Raw genomic sequence first — 6,051 nt, 5'->3', positions numbered from 1 at the left:
TTTAAGCTGAAAACATGCAAGCCCTGTGTGGGTTAGGTCCTTTAGATATTTAAAAAGATTGAAGCAACTTCAAAGGAGACGTTCTGTTCTATCAGGTTAAGTATATTTTAATATTAGTGAGTCTTTTTTTTTTTTTTTTTCAAGAACAGAGATCTGTTCTCTTGAGGAAATAAAACATTCTGAAAGATTTTATCCAGAATGGTTTTTAATTGTTTTTAAAGAGACAACATAGGATTTCAAGTATGCTGAAGCTGGTAAATGTCCCAATTTCTGCTTATCAGTCTTGACTGCTCTGTGTTATCAGGTTGATTGTTGATAGTTATGTAAATCAATTTTTTTTATCAGCAGACTGCTGGGTGTTTTTTTGTTGTGTTTGTTTTTTTTTTTTAAGTTGGTTTTTTTTTTTTTTTGAAACAAGGAGCATTTTGTGGCTGAACAGGGTGCAGAGTGCCAGCCCTTCAGTTCAGAGACACAAGGGTGTTTTCCAAAGGAGGATTTGCTGAATTTCTTGCATATGGCTGAGAATATGATGAATTACCAGAAGGCAGATCTATTCTCTCTCCAATGCAGGTGTCTGTTTGAGCTACCTCTCCTGCCCCGCCTGGTGGACTAAGTGCATTTGTCATGAGCAGTGTACTTTAGAAACAAACATGAAACGTGTGCTGGACAAATGGGAAGGTGAGTATGTTGTGGTTTAATATAAAAGTGAATTTTTTTTAAGAAGTTGGGTTAAACTAATTAGTGGTCAGGTTTAGATATTAGTACTTAGAGTGACTACTGAAAGTATAGACACGCTTTTGAGAATACAAGGAGTTAAAAGCAAGAACTTTTAAGAGAACTTTTTCTTTTAGTTTTAGTTGTCAGAGAGTGCAGACTCTCCCCCTGCCCAGCCACGGGCTGGGTGGGGGAGGGGAAGCTACGCGGCCTTGTCTAGGTAGGCCGAGGGGGCTGAGGGTCTGGAACTCAGCTAGCTCTTGTAGACGGAAGGGTGGAGAGAAGCGGAGATGCTTTTGCCCCCCCTAAGAGAGAAAAAGACAGAGAGTTTGGCAGTACTTAAAAATCTACTAGCAGAAGAGAAAGAGAAGGGGGGGGAATGCTTAGCGTGGGAGGCAGAATGCCAGACTGAGATATCAGCCGTTTAGGGAGTCTGAATTTTTAACTTTTTCTAAGAAATGAGGGGTTTTTTTTAAAGTATTACTCTTTTTTAATTTGTAGTAGAAGAGAGATAGTTTAAGACTTGAGATGTTAGAAGAAGAAATATTTAAGTGGGAGGAGATGATAGAGTAGCTTTTAGCTAGACTTTTTTTATTAACTATAAACTGAACTAAAATCTTTTGTAATAGGAACTGCACTTTAGAAGGATGTAGTGGTGACTTAGAGAGACTTGTTTTAGCTTTAAACAATACAAGAATAGCGAGAAACAAAGAAAGTTGAAGAGGGAATGGTGATACCTTCTGTCTTCAAAAAGAAGATGAGTCTTGTTTTTAGACCCCTCGGCCCTAGGGGAAAATGGGGGGGACTGTAGTCTCAAGATGAGAAACTGAACTGTTATATTTTTAGGTCTGTGGCAAAACATCTTTAAAAGAGCTTTACGAACAGTCTGTCCATGCACAGTGGTGAGAGCACTGTGACATGGAAAGGAAAGTGTCACACTAACAGATTTTTCTTCTGGGCGGTTGCTATGTGTGACAGGGAAACACAGGGGGGCAGCTGTGTTTCCTGGGGGGCTTGTGGTGTAAGAGAGACTTCTCTTTCTTTTGATAGTTTAAGCATAGATTACTTGAAAGATAATAATTTGATCAAGAATCTTAAGTGATGTTTCATAACTAAGTGTGTTTAGAATTAGGAGGAGGAGGGGTAGTTTTAAAAAGTTTTCATCTTAAATTTAGTTTATGTGTTTTTTGTATTAGTAGTAGTTTAATAAAATTTTTTTCTTTTGTTATTAAGCTTAAGCTTACTCTGCTCTGTCCTTGATAACATCTCACAACATTTATTTAAGAAAAGTGCATTTTCATGAGGGTGCTGGCATTGCGCCAGTGTCAAACATGACATTTTTGGTTCCCTGACCGGGAATCGAATTCTGAGCAAGATAAAATGAAGATAAGATAAAAGCTGTAAAATAAGATCAAAAAAAATAAGAGCAGAGCATATATTAAGTTATAGTACCAATATAGAAGTAGAGGGTTAGTGTAGGTTATTGTTTTATGTATAAGTGTGTTGAATATAATTTTAATAATAATTTTAGAAATGTGTGTTCTCAGAAGCGAAGGGTAGAGTGTCGTGGTTTAACATAAAAGTGAATTTTTTCCAAGAAGTTGGGTCAAACCAATCAGTGGTCAGGTTTAGATATTAGCACCTAGAGTGACCACTGAAAGTATAGACATGCCTCTGAGAACACAAGGAGTTAAAAGCAAGAACTCCCAAGAGAACTCTCTCTTTTAGTTCCAGTCGTCAGAGAGTGCAGACTCCCCCCCTGCCCAGCCACGGGCTGGGTGGGGGAGGGGAAGCCACGTGGCCTTGTCCAGGTAGGCCGAGGGGGCTGAGGGTCTGGAACCCAGCCAGCTCCTGTAGACGGAAGGGTGGAGAGAAGCGGAGATGCCTTTGCCCCCCCCAAGAGAGAAAAAGACAGAGAGCCTGGCAGCACCTAAAAATCTACTAGCAGAAGAGAAAGAGAAGGGGGGGGAATGCCCAGCGTGGGAGGCAGAATGCCGGACTGAGATATCAGCCGTCCAGGGAGTCTGAACTTTTAACCCTTTCCAAGAAATGAGGGGTTTTTTTTAAAGTATTACTCCTCCTTAATTTGTAGTAGAAGAGAGATAGTCCAAGACCTGAGATGTTAGAAGAAGAAATATTTAAGTGGGAGGAGATGATAGAGTAGCTTTTAGCTAGACTTTTCTTATTAACCATAAACTGAACCAAAATCTCCTGCAATAGAAACTGCATTTTAGAAGGATGCAGTGGTGACCCAGAGAGACCTGTTTCAGCTTCAAACAACACAAGAATAGCGAGAAACAAAGAAAGTTGAAGAGGGAATGGTGATACCCTCTGTCTTCAAGAAGAAGATGAGTCCTGTTTTTAGACCCCTCGGCCCCAGGGGAAAATGGGGGGGACTGTAGTCCCAAGATGGGAAACTGAACTGTTATATCTTTAGGTCCGTGGCAAAACATCCTTAAAAGAGCCCTACGAACAGTCTGTCCATGCACAGTGGTGAGAGCACTGTGACATGGAAAGGAAAGTGTCACACTAACAGATTTTTCTTCCGGGCGGTTGCCATGTGTGACAGGGAAACACAGGGGGGCAGCTGTGTTTCCTGGGGGGCCTGTGGTGCAAGAGAGACTTCTCTCTCCCTTGATAGTTTAAGCATAGATTACCTGAAAGATAATAATTTGATCAAGAATCCCAAGTGATGTTTCATAACTAAGTGTGTTTAGAATTAGGAGGAGGAGGGGTAGTTTTAAAAAGTCTTCATCCTAAATTTAGTTTATGTGTTTTCTGTATTAGTAGCAGTTTAATAAAGTTTTTTTCCTTTGTTATTAAGCTTAAGCCTACTCTGCTCTGTCCCTGATAACATCTCACAACATTTATTTAAGAAAAGTGCATTTTCATGAGGGTGCTGGCATTGCGCCAGTGTCAAACCATGACAGAGTATTTAACAGAAAAAGGATGAAAAATCTTAGGAGGAGGGTCACTGCAACAGCTTGAAGTGTGAAGTGTAAGACATTGTGAGGTCACATAGGGATGGAGCTGCAGAAGTTCTGGGCAAAGTGTGGGGCCCATGGTCCCACAGCTTGTGATCCTCATGGAACTGCCCTTCCAGGCCCACTGGCAAGAGATGGTGCATGTGCAAAGATCTTCTCTAAATCCTCAGGGACATGTTACAAATGGGGATGTGTGACTCTGCAGAGCAGTATCCCAGGTGGCATCTGCTGTGGCAGATTCAGGCTGTGATACAGATAATTTGATCTGTTTTTTCAGAAGAGGCAAAGGTAGAGGCTGTATTTCCATCTTCTGTTGTCAACCCTGGTTTTGGTAGCAAAGCCTCTGTGTGGGATTCGTAGCCAGCTGGTTTAACATCTGGGCAAGAAGTCTGCAGGGAAGTGACTGCCTCTTAGCCTCTCTTCTCTCTTTTTATTGTAATCCAGATAATGAAAGCAACAAGTGGCTGATCTGCCCTTTGTAACCCCGAGGAGATCCAGCTGCCAGCTTCTGAATATTCTTGTTATTTTAGATTAACCTTCTGGCCTGTGAGCCTTTTGGGGGGTCAACACCAGAAATAAGGCAGCGAGCAGGGTTATTTCTTCCCTTCTGGTTCAGACTCCACATAATGTAGACGGGATGCTTTAGTCTGGGAATACTCTGGAGAACGGCTCCTTGCCAGGTTCTCCTTGTGTGCAGAGTCAGGGACCAGAAGCATATGGCAGAGGACTGTTCCACAGGTTTTTCTCTGTCCCATCTGTCACAAATGGTAGGGTAAGGAGGAGGCTCTGTGTTTGGTGAAGGTGCTCCTGAAAATGGCTATCCAGTGGACATGGGATAGTGGAGCAGGTGACTGTTCTTCCAGTGGATGTCCTCCCTCAGTCTGTGGGAAGGTAAGCTGACTCGGGACATTCTCCTGCTGGGATCAACACAGCCAGAGGACAGAGCATCCTGTCTTGTTAGATCCTGTCATTACTAACAGTGGTTAAAGATGTGTTTTCATGTATAACGTGGTGCATCTGTCCTCAGTTAGCCGGACTCCTGTAGCTGAAATAAGGTCATGTCCCCAGTGTGTATTAGTCACTCTGAAAATTCCCTCTGTATTTAAAGCCTCCTTGTCCTTCAGAACATTATCGGCGGGGGGTTAGTTTTACTACTGAGGTAATTTTAGGCTAGAGTGATCCTGAATGAAATCTTGATGAGGCAAAGTAAAGAAGAAAAAAAATAGCAATCTCAGAGCTTCTGTAGTGCTCACGTGTGCCTTATGATCTCTGCATGAAGTCTTAATGGTGCACAGCAATGAGCAGAGTACATATGCTCAATAAAACAGATGCTAGAGATGTTTCCTTAAATAACTCTTTTGCTAATTCAGCTCAGCTTTGGCTTTCTGCTTGCTCTGGGTGTCCAGTCTGTAATTCCCCTGATAAAGAACTTGCTGGGGATGCTATAGCTTGGGACAGAACTGTGACCAGGGAATTAGCTTCCCTCAGAATCAGCAGAAAAGGAAGATGCCCCAAAAGCAGACTATCTGTAAGTGACTGTAGATAGCCTCAAGCCATAGTTTTCATCTAAAGGGATTTGATCAGCTTCATTCACAAACTGGATCAATGCCGCAAAGGAAAGTTACCATTTCAATGGCAAAACTGTCTCTTTTTGCTGCTTACTTCTTAGCGGGGACATCCAGGTAGTACCAAATTTACCCCATTCTTTCCTGGATACCAGGTTATCCCACAGAAGGAACTGGAAAATTTGGTGATGCAGATTGAGTTATCCACACAAAAAATTATGATTCATTCTGTTCTTGAAGTGGTCTGATATATAAAATATGCAAAATTATTTAAAAGGTCAGATAAATAATGGTGTGTGTGCTCTCATTATTCATCCTCATGTTTAATTTAGAAGCATCACATTTGTAATGAATGTGACACTGAATGCTACAGAATTTCCAGCCCAGGGCACTGCAGTACCCAAGAAACAGAGGCAAGATCTGGAAGAAGTGCTCCAATCCCATGTGGCTGGTCTGCTGCCCATCTTTCACTTGCCAAGCTGAAGGTCTCAAACATGGCTATGGGCTTAGTTTCTCAGAGGGATTTCCATGGCTTGCAGGGCTGACCAGACCTGTGAGCTGGGAATGGGTGGCAAAGGGCTGCCAAGTTCAACCCTCCCAGCCTGCAGCTCCAAATGCCCACCTCCTGGTTGCAGTAAAGGAGCAGGTCCCTTTACCTTTTCAGACAACAATTTTTATTTTTCTTAAAGGATGGAGCAAGTCTCAGTATTTTTCTGCAAGAGACATCTGGAACATGATGAAGGAGCTGTCTCTTGCATGTGGCCTCCTGGTTATGACACTTATCCAAA

At 42.1% G+C, this 6,051-nt stretch overlaps 1 long non-coding RNA gene across 1 annotated transcript; it reads left to right on the top strand.

Annotated features, from left to right (window-relative positions):
• Window positions 1-3,824: 3,824 nt before the first annotated feature.
• LOC128784592 (uncharacterized) lies at window positions 3,825-5,471 on the top strand. Its single transcript, XR_008429549.1, has 3 exons — window positions 3,825-3,986; window positions 4,470-4,589; window positions 5,419-5,471. It is a non-coding gene; the product is annotated as an uncharacterized LOC128784592 (long non-coding RNA).
• Window positions 5,472-6,051: the final 580 nt, after the last annotated feature.

This window comes from Vidua chalybeata, chromosome 2 (genome assembly GCF_026979565.1).
Source record: "Vidua chalybeata isolate OUT-0048 chromosome 2, bVidCha1 merged haplotype, whole genome shotgun sequence".
NCBI lineage: Eukaryota > Metazoa > Chordata > Aves > Passeriformes > Viduidae > Vidua > Vidua chalybeata.
This window is presented reverse-complemented; position numbering and strand designations above follow the sequence as displayed.